The sequence below is a fragment of the Apis cerana genome, linkage group LG2, assembly GCF_029169275.1.
Source record: "Apis cerana isolate GH-2021 linkage group LG2, AcerK_1.0, whole genome shotgun sequence".
In the NCBI taxonomy this organism is placed as follows: Eukaryota; Metazoa; Arthropoda; class Insecta; order Hymenoptera; family Apidae; genus Apis; species Apis cerana.
Window position 1 is genome coordinate 3,752,464 of NC_083853.1, and position 18,821 is coordinate 3,771,284.

The 18,821-nt window shown below is 29.4% G+C and overlaps 1 protein-coding gene across 5 annotated transcripts in view; it reads left to right on the forward strand.

The window, feature by feature from the left end:
- The window catches only part of LOC107997516 (neuronal acetylcholine receptor subunit alpha-7), a 367,007-nt gene extending 349,470 nt beyond the window's left edge, over window positions 1-17,537 (forward strand). For 4 of the 5 annotated variants that reach the window (XM_028666579.2, XM_062071768.1, XM_017056162.2 and 1 more), the window contains 2 exons: window positions 502-13,981; window positions 14,807-17,537. The gene's annotated coding sequence lies outside the window, so the exon portion shown is untranslated. The remainder of the gene's footprint in view (window positions 1-501; window positions 13,982-14,806) is intronic. The other variant, XM_062071767.1, reaches the window with a different exon arrangement.
- The last annotated feature ends 1,284 nt before the right edge of the window (window positions 17,538-18,821 follow it).

The window sequence follows — 18,821 nt, forward strand, 5'->3', positions numbered from 1 at the left end:
ATGTAATAAATTAATATATATATGCTATTTCGTTAGTAATAAATGAGAAAAAGAGATTTCTATTTTGTTACATCAAATGCGCACAAATCAAAAATCATGTAAATTTTAATAATGAATACATATGAAAATTATCAAATTTCATTTTTATAAATTGTTCCATATCTAGCAATAGTTCATTAATATATAAACAAATGGTATAAGAATTAAAAAAATATAATTAATCATTATATAATTTCTTAATTAATTTAAAATTAAGTATATTAATTCTAAATTCTAAGTGTATGAATAAATTATACAAATATATAAGAATCAAAATTGATAATGCGATGAAATTATTTTCAAAAATAATATTTATTATAAAGTTGTATTCATCAGCCGGTAGTTTGTACTTTTTCAATTAATTTTCAACACATATTCATACGTCTCATACATCAATATAATTTACCTAACGCATAATAATTGATTGATTCAATCCCGCAATTACTTATTTCTGTTCCACAGAAACGACGATACGTGGGTTTCGAGGAGGCTGCCACGGAAAAGCGATCAAGTAACGAGAGAGCACGAAAAAAGCTGCTCGTTGCTTCGTGCTTCCTTTCTTCTCGCTCTCTCCCTCTCTCTCTCTTTCTCTCTCTATCTCTCTATCTCTCTTTCTTTTTCTCTCTTTCTCTCTCTCTGTCTCTCTTTCTCTCTGTTTCTCCCGTTTTCTTCCCCCGAAAAAAAGAAGAAAACTCTGGAATGGAGTGATTGCACGCGAAGAAATACTACGTGTGAGACGTGCTTCCAGTTTCGTCGAAAGGAAGGAGGAAGAGGCGAAGGAAGAAAGGGGAGGAACAAGCAAGAGTGAAGAGGCCGGAAGAGGAGGCGGAAGAGGTCGAAGAGGTCGTCGTTCGTTCGGTTCTTGCTGACCGACCAAAATTTTTCAAACGCTTCGAACACACACGTTTAAAAACGAGAAAGCGCCCCTCGCGTGGAAGAACCGAACCAGAAGAACCGGAAGACTTGGCAGGAAGCGATTAGAAAAGGGACTTAGAGGAGGACAAAGAAAGCGCCTCGACACATTATACATTATTGACAATACACGGCCACGTTGTGCGTTCATTTTCTTCGGCTAAAAATCCTTTCTCTCCTCGTTTAAAACTTAATCGAGCGCAGTCGCTATCTTTCTCTCTCTCTCTCTCTCTCTCTATCTATCTATCTATCTATCTATCCATCTTCTATTTATCTATCTATCTGGTATCAAACTTTCCGCGGATGGAGGTGATCGACGCTCGATGTCGTACGACGATCTTATAATTTTAAATTATGCAAGAAGAGCGCGTCCTCGTCTCTCGAGCGAGGAGGAGCATCGATTCGTTCGAGGCTATTAGGGGGAATTCGAGAAAGCTGTGTGCTTGTGTGCGCATTCCTCGAGAGAGTGTTGTCGCGGCCTTTCAGTAACAATAGTTAACAGACACGAACGATAGAAGGGAGAAGAAGGACAACAATAATAGTAATAATGATAATAACAATAATAATAATGATAATGGTAACGATAATAATCGTAATGACTAATGATATAAATAATATTAATAGTAAATTTAATTAATAATAATAATAATAGTAATAATAATAATAATAATAATAATAATAATAATAATAATAATAATGATTGAATAATGCTAATGATGATAATATTGTTAATAATATTACATATGTTAATAACAAATGAATAATAATAATAATGATGATAATTATAATCGCTTTGTGTGCGGGCGTAATTGTGTACGATCGAATCGAGAACATTATCGCACCACTAAGTCTCTCGTGGAACTGATACGGTCTTTATATAACTGCCAAATAAAAAAAAAAAAACCAAGAAAAAACTCGAGACAGGGGTGTCCAACCTTTTCACAGTTAGATACGTAAGCTGCAATTCGAGTAGGATTCGACGAACTATAAATACACAATGTGCACAATGTATAAGAAAGCAAAAAAAAAAAAAAAAAAAAAAAAAAAAATCAAACAAAGTTCTCTCGATCACGTTTAATATCCATGATTAATTTGATAATGTTTCTTTTAATGGAGAAATAAAGTTTGCCTTTTAGGATAATAAGGACGATCGAATAGAATAATATTCGGTGGGGTTTGAGATGAGAGATGTACAGAAGACAAAACTGCCAAGTTGGACAACCCCTGCTTTCCGTACAGACACGAATCCGAATTCTTGAAAGATCTTCGATATGTCCGCAACGAAGAGTTCCGTTGAGCTGCGAATAAGATTTGAAGTATCGTAATTGATCATCAATCACGTGATTATCCTGCTTGCAACTTGCGTTCTTCGACCACATAGAAGTTCTCAATGACTGTACTCTGATCGCGAGAAAATTTTTTCTTTATAATTCTTCTTAGAATTGTTTTCTTTTGTCATTAATTAATATTATCGAGTTATTATCGTATTGTATTCATATCGAAAGATATCGAAAGATATCTTTGATTTGATATTTGATAAAAAAAAATTGAAAGAAAGAATAAACGATAAAGAGATTGAAAAATTTTTCATTTGATTAGAATTGATATAAACACTCTTATGCAATTGATTAATAAGAAAAATAAAATAGATTGATTTAGAAGCAATTTGTCTTTTATAGATGGATAGATAACTGGGTAATATAAAAAATATTACTTGAAAACGAACTGGTTTAAAAATCTTTATTCTTTATTAATTGTAATTCATATCGAATTAAATTCATATCGTGGATAAAACGAGGGATGATAATGCTATAATTTTCAATACAAAGATTAAATACATAATAAAATTTGTGGAAAATTCCATTTTTATAATTTTAAAGGCACGATATATTATATATTTTTTGCACATTTAATTTTCAGATATTTAATTACGAAATCAATAAATCAATAAATCACGATAAAATTTTGCAATTTCCGTTCGAATTAAATCATATCTATTTAAAATGATGATAGATGATCTAAAAAAGTATTATATGATTAATACTAACGTTGTGATAATTTATCTTTGCGTTTTTAAATATTTATTTATAATTGGAAATGATTAAAATATAAATTAACATTCTTCATTAAATTAATATTTCACTTTTTTTAATTGTATATTCGTTTCATTTCGATTAATCAATTAAACATAAAATAAATCGATGAAAATAAATTATAAATGTCGATATAAAAAATCGAATTTATGAAGCAATTATTTGCCTCATGTCCGAAACAGTTTTACGCAATTAGTTACGGTTTCATCTCCAAAATTACAATAGCATTAATTGCTCGAATTAACTCTCGCAATTATGGCTACCAAAAAGGAATAATAAAACCTTTAACTGCATAATTTGACTTTAATAAAGACATGCATATATAGTGATGTTATTTCATAAATAAAAGATTAATTGCTTTTTAATTAGCTTAATAACTTGTAGCATAAAAATTTCTTCCAAATTTAAATCTTGAAATTTAAATTGCTTTTGATTATAAAATATTTTAAAATGAATGAGAACTAAATAAAAAAAAAAAACAGTAGATATAAATTGAATTATGATCCATGTTTAACATTTTTTAATTCAAACAGGAGTTAAATAAATATTTAATATTTCAAAAATTATAAATTTATAATTAATATTTAGCATTATCACAAATTAGAAATCTCAAATTGTACAATTTAATTTAACGAATTACAAACACATCACGAACGAAACAAGATATAAACCGGAAGTTGGAGGTCCCTCTGTAGCTCGGGACAATTGAATTGCGTGCGTGTCTACATTTGATGGTCTGGTGCGTAATCACACTGAAAGCATTCCGAAATGAAATTTAACGTCGCGACGTCCACTTCTATGCGCGAATTCTTCGTTGAATGGCGTAAACTTCAGTTTAATGCAATAGGTGTATTTCACACTGTATCATCAATTACAAAGACCAAACCACGACAGTGTTAAATCCATTTAAATACGTTCCATATTGTGAAACGAATAAGTATTATTCATTAACAGCAATAAAATATTAAATTCAAATGAAAAGTTATATCGAAAATATAATATTTTATTAAATGATAATAGATAATGATGATAATGATGATAATTAAAAGTGTTTATACAAAATACAAACATTTTTATGAACATGAATAAAGAAAATGGAGTTTAAATAAAGATTTGTCTTATTCTTCAAATATCATAATGCGTTATATTTTGTATTTTTTGTATTTTTTTTTCATACAATGTGCATTTTGTAGATTTCTATATTTGATTCAAATTTTTTATAAATGTATAAATACATCCATAACTTAATTATTATAATAACAATAATAAAGTTATTTATAATAAATTGGTTTTATTGAAGCACAAGCGAAAAATGTTTTCTAAAGGAAAAGAATTTAAAATGACAAAAAGATTACAAAAAAAGAAGCTATCTTTCAATATCAAATATTTCAAATAATTATTTCAATTGTTAAAAAACAGAGTGTTATAGCTTTTAATTTTTTTTATATCAATTTAACATCTTGATATTTTCCCTTGTACGAATATATTCTAAAATTTGATCCAATGTTTAAATAAATTTCATGAAACTTTTGAAATTTTTATTATTAATCTATCTATAATACACAATATGGAACGTGTTAATCATTTTCTGTTCGATTAAATTTTCGAATCGATATAAATTACAGGAATTGATTCTTTTTAAATTTTTCTCTTTTTGTATATAAATATTTAAAGCAGAATTAAAACAAAAAAATAGACGATCGATAATATCTCGATGATATTTGTATCATGGTCACCATTTTCGTATATTTAATACATCTACATAATAAAATATAATACGGGTATGTTTAATGTTCTAACGAGCTTCGCATCTGTATGAAAACAAATCGAATTAATCGCGTTAATCCCTTTTTACTCTACTGAATACATTTCATCGTAAATTATTGAAATAGAAGAAATTGATTAAATAATATAACAAAATTGATCATAAGAAACGTTATATATAAAATTTATTCTAATTTTCTTTTTTCAAATAGAATATAAATGCTTCAGCGTGGCGTAGACGGATCGAAAAAAAGAATTAAGAAGAGACATGGCAGTTGCACTCCTCGTATCGTACAACGAATATAAAATTAAAAATATACACGTGAAACATACGCGAGAAATAATAATCGTATAAATACAGGATCGTTTTTCGCAACTGCATCGGTTATGTTAAATTATGGGATAATTATGGAAATGAAAAATCTAGGCGAGAGAAAATTAGAAAAAAAAAGAAAAAAAAAACGGAACAATTCAGCAGTACAGTCATTGATCTTCGTATCGCACAAATGAATCTTACGAAACAATAAATCTTTTACTTAAAACTGTGAAAATCCTTTCTATTTTTCCAGTAGAGAAAACTGTACGGAATGAGAGTGTAATCGATCAATCGTTGAAACGCGAAGTGAAATGAATAACATAATAATAATGAATAAACTTCGAGGTGTTCTGATTAAAATACTCAAATAAATTCTGTATATAGAAACATGTTTGCATGGCGTGGGGACTCAATACATCATAGCGACGTAAATAGGCGTCACGAACAGTGTTAGTAACTTGTAAGTATAAGGATAAAATTATAAATAAGAATTTAAATAGAATTTTATTATAACGATATCTAATTTAAGAAGAGGAAATATGAAGCAAGGGAAACAAAAGAACTTCCAAACAAATACAGTGTCACGTTAAAAATTTTTCTCGCGATAAATTTAATAAAAATCGTTGGCAATCTTTATTTTAAAAAAAGAATCACGCTCGAAAAATCGTCGATTCCTGATTCGATCGTTATAAGAAAAAAAAAGACAAAAAAAAAAAAAAGGAAAGATGTATCGCCACACATAAATATTTTCCAGAATTTTTTCTCAAATTTCTTTCTATTTAAGCTGCTCGTACATCACCGACAATCATTTCACATAAAATAATATTTCGATATGAAGAAAATCGTGATAAAAGAAATTGTGATAATTCTTTTTTTTTTTTTATCAATTTTCTTTCCTTCTTAAGAATAAGAACGTTTCGTTTCAAAACGATGTATGGCGATAGATCGAAAGACAAATTTCTAGAACAACGAAATACGTAATTGAACATTTAATAAAAGAGAGCAACCACAAATCTAATCGAACGGGGAGAAAATTTGGACGACGATTTCGCTTATTCGAGGAAAAAGTTTCGATCGATGAACCGTGCTCCGACCTAGCGTAATTTTCTAATTCGCAGTTTCGTTTGCTCCGAACGCGTATGTATATGGGAATAACTGCGGTTATCGTTCTTCATTCGAAATTGGCAGCGATTGACCGACAATTTACCGATTGGATCGATGCTCGGAAAGTTTTAGAATTAAATTTCGGTCGGAACATCAATAAAATGGAACCGGATCTATGCTATGGTCGTAAATAATATAAACGAAAATATTGAAATGGGGAAAAAAAAAAACAAGGAAAAAAAATCGACGTTGAGAAAAAGACACCGTCATTAAATCTAATGAATAGTTTATTCTTAACAATATGAAATGCAAAGATTTTATATTAAAGAGAATAGAGGGTGCATTTTTTAATATGAATGCTCATTAAGTCAGCCTAGCAAGTATCAGCTAAGAAATTTTACACGATATTTATATATTATTTAAGAGAACGAGGAGATTAGATTTCGTTTTCCAAGAATAAAATGGTCGCGCGTGTATTGAGCTAGTGAAAAATGAGCTAGAGAAACTAAATGGAGTCCTTGTAACGAGAATAACGAGTCCAAAGTTCAATTTATGATAATCGTTTCGTTGGTGTTTGAAAATGTTATAATGTTTTTTTTTTTTTCTTTTTGCCGGAAAAATCGTCATCGTTGATATCGTGATTGCAACTATTATTACTATTATTACCACTACTCTCTTATCTACGATATTATCAAAAGCTAATGCTGCGGAAAGTTATTATTATTGTTATTATTATTGTTGTTATTATTTTATTATCATTCTTCTTATCATCATCACAATCATTATTATTATTATTATCATCGTCGCTATTAACGATACCGATATCGCCATCATCGTTACTGTTAAATATGGCAATCAGAATTGTTACTACTATCGCCAATAATTATCGCCGTTACACAACAAAAAAAAAAAAAAAGGAAACATGATTATACGTAGGTATAGGTGAAATAAAAAAACGACAAAATGGCAACGCAAGCTTTTTCGTTTTGTTTTCTGCCGATTAAACATCGCGATTTTATCTCGCGATAAGCGTCAAATCAGTTATACAAATCAATATCAAAAAAGAAAAAAAAAAAAAGAAGAAAAGATATTTCGAAAAATTCGAAAAATTATCATACGTTTAATTAGGCATCGTGCGTTTAAACATTAGGCAGATAAAGAAAATCAAATAAAGAAAAAAGAACACTGTATATTCGAATAAAATATGCGTTTTGCGTTCCTGACGAATACTTTGCTCTTTGCGCTGAAGAAAAGAATGTTTCCACATTCGTGGAACGAGTAAAATTTTTTCGAAAAATTTTCAATTTTTGATCGCATACTCGAACAATTTTTCACGTTTCGTCGATCATTGTATATGCTCAGTTGAAGAACGTATCATGTATGTATCATATACGTTATCACGTAAAAAGAAGAGCAAAGTTTCTCTATCGTATATCTCTGCAATGCAAAAAGAGGCAGAGGATACGTTTGCAAATGACAATGGACAAAAAACGCGCAATTTTTCTCGAGTCTCTTTCCGATAGGACGGCTAGATTTCTTGTCTGTGCTTCGAAGATAAAAAAAAAAAAGAAAAAAAAAAAGGGAACGCGAACGAATGTCGGTTCGTTTGATCGAGCCACGATCTCACTCGAGGTCCGATCGATCCGAAGTGTGTATCGTGTAAATAACTTCTGTGATAAGAATTGATTATTAATCATTGCCGAACGCGAAACCCCTTGAGATTAATGTTTCCGCCGCGAGTGACGCCATCTGATAAATCGACGAACACAAAAGCTACTCTCCGTGCCGTCATTTTTTAATATTCATACTCATCATTCCCGTTGACATTTATCTCTGCTTGTCGAAAATCACGCACATATTTAGATATGTAAGAGAATATTCGCGGCCATCAGGCCAACCACTTTATTCTCGTGTAAATAATTCGTGGATCGAATTATCGAAACGAAAATCGTCGAACGAGCAAGTTATTTTTTTACGATTTCTTTCGCGGTGATTAAATCGAATCACAGATCAGTGACCACCATATCCGCCATTCGCTGCGTTTCCGCATCGAAAATCACGCGCGCACTGGTCATCACGATCGATCGATTATCAATTTTTAATAAAAAGAAAAGTCAATCGATTTGAACAAAAAATATAGCTCGCCGATAAAACAACTTCAATCAACACAGATTGGTTGGGTCAGGTTGATTATATTCCGATTCATAAGCCTGCCAATGTTTTTTCGAGTCCTTTTATTTCGATGCTCGATTCTCGTTCGCTGGTTACATAAATTTTTGAACGTATATATAAGGCACATTCGATCCTCCGTGATTCCGAATATATCGAATCATTTGACCGAGAAAACACGACGCGAAATGACGCTGTTTAATCCGATTTACCCATAATTCGGCTATGGTTAATGAATAGATTCGAACGTCTGACCAATGCGCGCCAATAAGTTGTATTTCCAGTCGGCTGGCCGGCTGGCCAAAATCATCCACTGTACATTTTATACCCTCCTATGGGAAGCAAATGCTTTCTATGCGCGCTCTTTTTCCTTGCTGCTTTCCATGCAATTTTTCTACGGCGTGTGTGTATATTTAAGATAATTCGGTTTGTTTTGGAGATGTCGAAGATTGAGAAAAAAACAGAGGCAATTAGAATATAGAAGGAATTTAGAATTTTAAATTAATTTTAAATTATTCGTTCTTAATATACTTATCGAAAGTCTTGATTTAAAAAGAGATTGTAATTTGAGGATGAAATTAAGAAATTGACAATTTAAGGAAAGAATTCCAAGCACGGATAAAAAATCGTGATCATAACAATTTCGAATGGACTACTTAACATCGGGATATTTAATTTTAATTTTGTGTTTTTCTAAATAATTGAACTAAAATTCTTGCAGTCTTTCGTTGTCCAATAATATCAAACGAAAATTAATATACAAAATTTCATATTACTTTCAATTTAAAACTATATGTATATGAAAAACTTCATCCAAAGCTTAAAAAGTGATTTAAACTTTGAACTGGAGTATGCATCTTTTATGTCCATAAAAAGTTAAGGTAACATGAAAATAAATCTGCATCTTTTATCGTTCAATATTTTTATAAAGTTTCTTGGTTTCAACGAGTCATTAAAGATTCGAACCAATCAACTTTTTTAAAACGTACTTCATTATTCTTACAAAATTTTTCCAACTAATCTCTGAAATTATATTTAAACTTGTAAATTAACAAGAATTTTTTTTCTTTTTTTTAATTCTCAGATTTGTGTAAAAGGAGTAATTTTCAAACAAACGAAAAGCAAAATTCACAATGGTTACATGACAGAATTTAACGTGTCTTCATTCGTGGCTAAACGCTGTCAATTACGAGGAGCTCTGCTTGATGAACAGAGGAGCCTCATAACGGAAATGACGAGGCTTAACGTGGAAATTGCCAATCGTCGTCTAATTTATCGGGTTGCAGCCAATTTCGACTTGATATCGAAGATCCACAGCTCGAGATTCGATACTGCACGTGCTTGGAACGCTTTCGACAATCCGGAAATCTTTCATTGTGGCTTCTATTAGAGATTTCGTGACTAATAGGAGGAAAAGTAAATGACGTGTAATCATATTTGATTTATCATGATTTATATCATTTATTTCGAAAACGAAAATTGCTCAAAATTAATCAAACCAATAATCAAATCAATATTAAGGAACTTTTTGGAAAAAGAAATGAGAAAAAAATTATAAATTATAAAAAATATTTTTGAATATAATTTAAAAGTAGTTAAAGAAAGAAGTGATTTAATGATTGTTGCAATAAAAATGTGTTATGTGTTAGACACATGATGATTAATTAATAATGATTTATTGGGAAGAAATTTGTAGATTCTTTTTTTAGAAAGTTTCTCGATTGTATTATATGTTTATACAATTAAATTAGGTGTAAGGTGTTAAATTTCTTTCAAAAGCATAAATGATGATTTTATTCACGATTTTTATATTCTGAAACATATCAGAAATTTTTAAATTTCGTTTTCAATAACATATCATTTTATATATTTTTCTATAATTTTTTCTAATGATAAGATTCACTTCGAGAGTTAATGTAGTTTTTAAAATGAGAAAAATACACGAATGTTTAACTTTTTTATATATTATATATATATATTAAATTTCCGAATAATCATTTATTTTACATTAATTCAAAAAATGTTAAACTTAATATTAACTAAGAGATATTTTCAATTTTTTAAAAAAATTGAAACATAATAATATTTCATAGAACTTTGACAAAATATTGAAATATTTTTATGAAATACTTATGATAAAAATTATTGTAAATAATTATATATAATTTTTATGTATATACTATATTTTTAAACATATATGTCCACGAATCATTTTTTCAACTATTTTCCAATGATAAAAAGACTCTCTAAAGAATCTTATTATTATGATTATAATATTTTTCATAATTAATTTTCCTTTACAGCAATGTTTTCAATTATCTCCAATTTTTAAGATATCACTAACACGCTTCGATCTCAGATGGCGCCACGATCGGCGAACAAGAGTCAGAGCGCGTGGTCGTAAAAGCACATTGTTACATGTTAAGCGATTTCGTTTCAGGCGAATGAAATAAAAGAAAGAAAGAAAGAAAGAAGAGAAGTAAAAAAAAAAAAAGAGAGAGTTATTGTAAAGCGCATCGTATTAAATAACAACATGCATATACATACACGCATACTATGGAATATACATATACGTATAAATATAGACGCGAGCGCGTATGTATAGATACATGTATATTCATCAAGTATAAATAATATAAATAGACATGTGCTCTTAGGTTATAACGTTATATAAATATGAATTCTATAAATGACTTATACATAATACATACGCATATTCACACACATGTACACACGTACCTACACTTAGCGAAAGTTATACATACATAAGTTATCACGGGAGGATAACCGTGTTTAAGAGGGGAGAAAAATCGTAAAAAAGATATTCGCCATCTTGCGGAACGCTACGAACATTCGTGGTGTTACTCGAATTATACATAATTATTAAACAAAGGTTAATAGCGCGAAGTGTTGATAAGAAAAATTGAAAAAAAAAAAATAAAAAAGGAGAAAAAGATTAAAAATTGTAATAACTTTAAGGGAATTCATTATACAATATTATAATGAACTAAATACAAAGGAATTGAATTAGGTTACACGGGCAACCAAGTAGTCTGTTCCCATATTCGTCTCTGTTCCTATTCTCTCCAACGTACTCGACCCGGGTGTACGACGGAGATGTTGATTTTGTATCGTTCTTCATCGTTTCTCGATTGCAAAAGAGAATATAATAACCGCGAGATATATTTAATTAAAACGCGCGAACTTACTGTGATCGGTGTTACCGTGACGTTGACCGCGTATCCTCGGCCATCGCGACTCGCTGGTATCATTTTTACCTTGCAGCCTGAATCTATTTCGATCGCTCGAAATCGTGATTCGTCGCGTAGGCTGTTCGTTAAAAATAATCCAGCCAGTCCCCACCAGAACACATTTGTTTACATTTATATGAATACTACCGTATGTATGTACATTATTATTATATAATAGGCGTACTACGGAATGCGACGAAATCGAAGGAACTCAGCCGCGCGAAATTTAAACGAGAAGGATCCGGAGATAGTAGAATTTGTACGACATCTCTCTCTCTCTCTCTCTCTCTGCTCTCCCTTGCGTTTCGATCAATTTGTTGAGTTTCTGAAGAGAAAGAAGAGGGGAAACGTAGCTTGTTGTCGCATGTGCTCGAGATCGTCATTTTTGAATTGAAACGCGCGAAACATTTTCATACCACCCTCTCCCTCGTTTTTACGCTCGTATCTCTTATCCTGTTAACGAGCTACGTTCTTCCTCTTTCTTTTGGTAAAAAATACATTTGTATGCTTGTGAGAGAAAGCGAACATATATATATATATATATTATATATGTGTGTGAAAAAAGAAGACCAATGAGAGAGAGTGCTCGTTACCGTGATCCGATCTGAGTTCACCCGATTTATCGACACACCGATCATTGCATGTCACTCGAAACGACGCACAAACGACGATTAATCGTTACGATTCGAGAATATGTATGAAGAAGAAGAAAAAATACATAGGAAGGAACGGGGGAATTATAAGCCGCATCTATCGACCATTGTATATATCTCTGTACGTAAAAGAGGAAGAGGAAGAAGATACACACGTCGAGCATATGTAATATCATGTACACACTTATACACACGCGAGAAAAGGCCGCAAATCGCGAAGCGAAATCGAGTGAAATGGTACGTCAAATGGTAAATTACTAAGTTGGAAAGCTATGCCCTCCCTTTCGATCACACCACGGATCACCTCGAAACATTTTTTCATTTGCCAATCGTTTGCGATCGAGATCTCGTCGTGCTGCGTCGTATAATAAATATTCGATAATCGTCATTTCAATTTCATCACTCGAAAGATTTCCCTTAATTTTTGTACCGATTTAGCCTGTTTCACGGTGAACATGTAAACACATGTGATCAGAATGGAGGCGCAGTTTTCACCGATAATTCGGTATTTATTATTTGAAACGCTGTTCAACTCTCTCATAAACTAGCCGTTGAATCGATCCATAGGCGTTTAAACGTGGTTTTAGATATTATTATTATTATTACAATTACCTATTAAAGAAATGTTGCTCGTTCAGGCAGCGTGCGATCTGCACAAAAAAAGGGGGAGGGTGAAATCCAAGGGGATATATAAATTTAAAATAAATAAATAAATAAAATATAAAATAAAATATAATAATTAAGGGATAAGGGAAAAAAAATAAATAAAGCCGCGCGGTATGCTCAAAACGTAGAGGAAAGTTTTATCTCTGTACATGCGCTTAAGAGAATCCTTACCTAGAGAATATTACGATTATTACGATGTTTAAAAAAGATAAAAAAAAAAATGGAAGAAAAAAAAATATGAAGAAAAAAAATAAATATGATGAATTAAATAAAAGATGTAATGAAATGCGACGATTCGATGCGATGCGAACAAATCACGACTCGTCATGTTTTAGGATTAAGTTAATATTAAACAAAAGATATTACTGGAGAGCTGGATCGGGATTTCGTTCAGGAATCGTGTTCGCATGGCACAATAATATCCGTTTATAAGTTGACGCGAAGAATCGCATGGCAATGTAAAATAAAGAAATAAATATTGAAAAAACCAGTGTCAAAATAATTTAATACTAATGATAATAACTAAGGTAATATATTATACGAAATTTTCTATTCAATACTTTTCTCCTCTTTGATATATTTCTGTTAAACTTTCCAGTGAACGATCGTTGATCTAAAATTTTCTATCTTTGAAAAACTTTGATAATGTGTTTCGGGATAATTATCAAAAAGTAAGATTATTTTTTCTTACAAAAAATTAAGGTAAGCTCGAGATAAGCTCGAAATAAAACACTCGAAACATTCGATAAATTTCTAATCTCGAAAGATAAATATATCGATTGATGAAATACTTTGTTCGTACGTAAAAGCGGCAATTTTGAATTCTCGAGCTCTCGAAGATATTTTGTGCTACGCGAATCGATGTTTGAATGGAGGCGAAAAAAAGCAAAAAAGAAAAAATATATATATATATATCGGAAACGTCCTATCAGCTCCGCTTTTTCCGCCCGAATGGGACGAGGACGAACGACGACGGGACGTAAACGCAACAAAAGAATGGAAAAATCCGAATACGTACGTAGAGCGATAAAATAAACATCCGTATTATCTTCCGAAACTAAATATATACAATAATATGAAGAATTTAAGGATAACGTTAACGATTAACGATACGTATTAAATAAAAAGGGGGAAAGAAAAATATAAAATGGCCGATCGAGAAGCGCAGGATCGATTCGTAACGTCTTTGTATTCCATTGTTAAATTTCATGAAAGTATTACTTTATTATCGTTTGCTTTCTAATTATCAATTGTTTCATTACCTGTTCTCGTTTGAAGATGAAATAAGATAAATTAAAATATACGAATTTATTATTAATCTTTATTGAACTGAAAAATGGAAATTTCTTTTTATAATATCTAAAGAAACATAAATTCAATGCTAAAAGAACGTATATTTCAATTCAAATCCATCGAAGAAAATCCTCCACATTATTAAATAATTTAAATCTTACTCTCATTCCTTTCTAAATTCAATCGGTTCGAACAAGATTTCAACTAATCTTGCCCATAAAATGTTTCATTTCTATAAACCAAGAAATTAAATTCATTGACTCTTCATTGGAAAAGAAGATTATAATTTCTAACGATCGATCCCGCGCACGAAAACGTTCGAGTCACATACTCCTAATTTGTATTCAAGTTTTACACAAGTTTATGAATTTACCGTATTCTTTATGAAAGCTTTTATTCTATAATCTGTACACGATTTAACGAGCTAAGGCCGCGTCGCGACAGCCCCGATGGCGTCGGGGCGCGGCCATACGCCTGGAACACAATTATCGACGATAAAATATATATATATATATACATACATACATACGATATATTTTGTGCTAGACTCATTTCCACCAATGCAATGACGATGGCAGTCAATATCGTTTCTGAGGATAGCTCGTCAGATAGTCGGATATCGACAGGCGTCCATGGCTTTGTTCAAATATTGTTTCGAACGCGGAGCTGTATGTAAAATTTTAACGATCAACCGGAAAATGTGCGGACAAAGCCTATATGCATACAGTTACGTTTGATCGGGAGCTTGTTTCTGAATAGTTTTGGATTTTCGAAATATTAATTTTGAAAGAGAGTGATTTTGTGGAAGCATTGGTATACGTGTATTTGTAATTGTAATGTCTAAAATGTACGAACAAATTTGTTATTTGACATTAATAAATGTGATAACACGTATCAAGTAGGATAAGAAGATAGATAAAATTTAAAAAAAAAAAAGATTTGTTACATGAGATAGATAAAGTTGAACTATTGAAAAATGATTGTTATAATATTTTTATATTAAAACGTTAAAAGCATCAATCGCACAAATTATAAGATTTAAATATTAAAAGATTACTTTTTTGAATATATGAAATTATTTTTTTTTTATGAAATCGTATTTTTTAATAATTCTTAATAATTTTTTTTTAACTGTTTAAAACAGTAATTTTCTTTTTGAATGATTATTTTGTTCGAAATACAATTAGTTTTCATTAATTTCATTTTAAAAAATAATAACTTAAAAAATAATAAAAATGAAACAGTTAAATTCATTAAAATAATTTTAATAATTATTCTTTGAAAATCATTGGTAACGAAAATATAACGAAGTCACGTTATTATTTTAATAAAGGGATATTTCTTTCTTTTATCATTGCCTTCATTTATTTATTTATTACATATAAAAATATAATTAATACTAGAATCTCTACTGATGATCATTTTCATTCGTAATTTTTTTATTCAATCATTAATAGCGATAATTAATATCATAGTTATATATTTATAAATTACGAATACATTGTAAATGAAAGCTTCCAAGCTATTTAAAAAATTTAAATTTAATTAGAAAATTGAAACGCTTTAGAAACAAGCTCAATAATTATTTTATACATTTGCTAGTAATAGTTATTTTGTAAAAGTTTCTGCGTTCGTGTCAAGCTCATAACTTGTGTCCACCTGTGTCTATATTATGAACTGCCGCCAAAGGAAGTCGAGTCTCCTGATATTGCATCGCCTAGAATATTAACACTTTCGTGACCGTTCTCTTACAGACGTAGAACTTGATTAGAGGCATTTTTCTCTTCTAATTAAAATGAATGAATAGTATCCTTTAATTCATCAATTTAACGATTTAATTACAATAATAAACAAATACAATGATAGCATTCAAATTATTCAAATTTTCACTGTGTAAAAATTTTTCTATTTTTTTATATAAAATTTATTCAAATTCAATATTAGAATTACCACGTTAAATTGACAAATTGACTTTAAATGCTTTTGACAAGATTAATAATTTTATTAAAAAATTTTAACAATCGATCATTTATGTTATACAACATTATACATATATTAATAACATTACATTATGTTAATATTATGTTATAATAATAATTATAATACAGATATATTTTTATAGTAATACAAATTGATAGATCTAATTAAAATTTTAATAATGAAACATAATTAAATTACATAATGTTCAATGTTCAATAAGTTTATAATAAATAAGAAATTTAATTCAATATAAAATTTACTATTTCTTCAAACGAGAAAAGAACAAAACTCAAGAACGGTCACGAAAGCGTGAATGTCGCGTGTAATTACTTTCGTTGTACATATTACAAATTCAACGAAAAAGAATATAATTCGTGTTTGTCGTTATTGAAGATTGTATTCTATAATTGAATTTTATAACGAAAAATCAAAGAATATATTATATATCTTCCTCTTTAGAATTATATACCTAGAAACATGACGATATGTAGCCAAAAAAACTAAGCGAAAGAAGAAGCAGAATCGAAAAACAAAAAAAAAGAAAAGAAATTCTGTTGTTTATCGCTAATTAAACAGCGAATAATCATCATGGTCGACTATCTGGAAGCATGATTCCGGAAACCTGCCTCGGATCATTGAACGTACCGCGTCATTTTTCGAATGGTTTCACTATCCAGAAGAAGTTCTGTAAAAGTGCGTGTAGCTTATATTATATTATATGAGAAAAAAAAAATATATTATATAGAACGTGTCGTTCGACTGCGTTGCAAAGAACGATCTTATTTATACTTTGTATGTAGGACATCCGGTGGAACGTGTGCCATTAAATTACAACCAAGTTTATTGGATTATATTCATGCATAATCGAGCCTGGTGCATTGCCTTTGAGCATTCACTTTGAAGGACTAATTGTAATATCGATCGTCGCGAATTAATAAACTGCGTTGGGGGGAAATAATTCAATAGTTTCCACCGGCGCCACAGCGCATGCACATTTATTAAAATGTATCAAATGGCGGGACGTTTCATTCATTCTGTCGCTCGTTTTTTAGGAGAGACGACAACACATGACGTTTCGCATTCCTCCGAATCGTGTAGCGTGTAACGTTTTTCTACGATTTTATTTGACCGTGTTGCGTCGCAGACATCCTTTGTATATGAGCTGATTTTTCTGTACATATAACAATAAACAATAACAACAACAACAACAACAACAACAACAATGAATAACAACACGTGCGTCACACACAGTTGTGTTAAATGAGAAGAATAAAATGTCTTATTGAAATTCAATAAAGTGGAATTTATTTCTTAATTGTATATTAAATCCTGATGGAAAAAAATTAGTAAAACGATGACGAAAACTCTATGAGTGTTTTTTTTTTTTTTTTAATAAAAAGCTATATTTACTTGTGATAGATTATAAATTTATTTTTAATTGAATTCATTAAAATAAATAAAAAAATCTAATTAAATGAACTTAACTTATAAATATTTTGCTTTTTAAGAAATTATTTTGATTTTTTATAAATTATTGTATTATTATTTATTTTTTAATAATATCATTTATTATTATTACATTTTTAAAAATTACTTATCATCGTTATATTTAAAAAATCAAAAAACATTGAAGAATAATTTTACGAAAATATGAAATACAGTTAGAAATTTATTAATAAAGGAATTATCATATATTCATTCATAAGCTTAATTATTTTTTAAATTAAAAACTAAATTTTTTTATTATATCCAGAAAAATTCTTGAAATAATTCAATTTGTATCGTTTTGCCGTTTTTCTTTATCTTTATATATATATATATATATATGTTGAATAATGTTTATAGATCAAATAAAAAAAAAAAATTTATTTCCTGCAATTATTTGCTTTGTTAGTAAATTTATCGGCGCCCTCTTATACTGCATAGGTATAATAAATTTTTCTCTTTCGTAATTTTGCTACTGTAATTTCGGCTTTTATAGCGTTTCATTTTATTGTTTATCTTCTTTCCAGAAGTCTGTTAACGTTTCTCTGTTCAAATTTACGATTTACTGTTATTAAACATGATACAGAAAAAAATGAAATATATTATTTCAATTATTGTTTAATTTCATTTCATCAATTTATAATACTATAAAATAGAACAAAATGATTTTAAGAGATAAAAAAAAATCTTCTGTTTTTTGTAATATGTATATATATTAAAAATAATATATTAATTATTAGATATAAGATTTATAATTTTTAAAATATGAAAAAAAGAAAATAGGAAATTTTATCAAGCTATAGAAATTTCCAAATTTCTAAATTTCTAAACATTAACATCAACAATGTTTTTTTTTTGTCTTTAGAATTACAATTCTTTTATAAATTATAATAAATAAAATTTTAAAAAATGAAGTAAACACTGAAAAAGTTGAACTCCAGAAAAAGATAAATTTTAAGCAATAATTAATAATTAATAATAATTCTAAAATAATTAATAATTAATTCTAAAATAACATTGAACATTGAACAACTATAAAATTATTACAATTATTATTGTAACTTAATATTAAAATTGTTATTGAATTTCTGTAAAA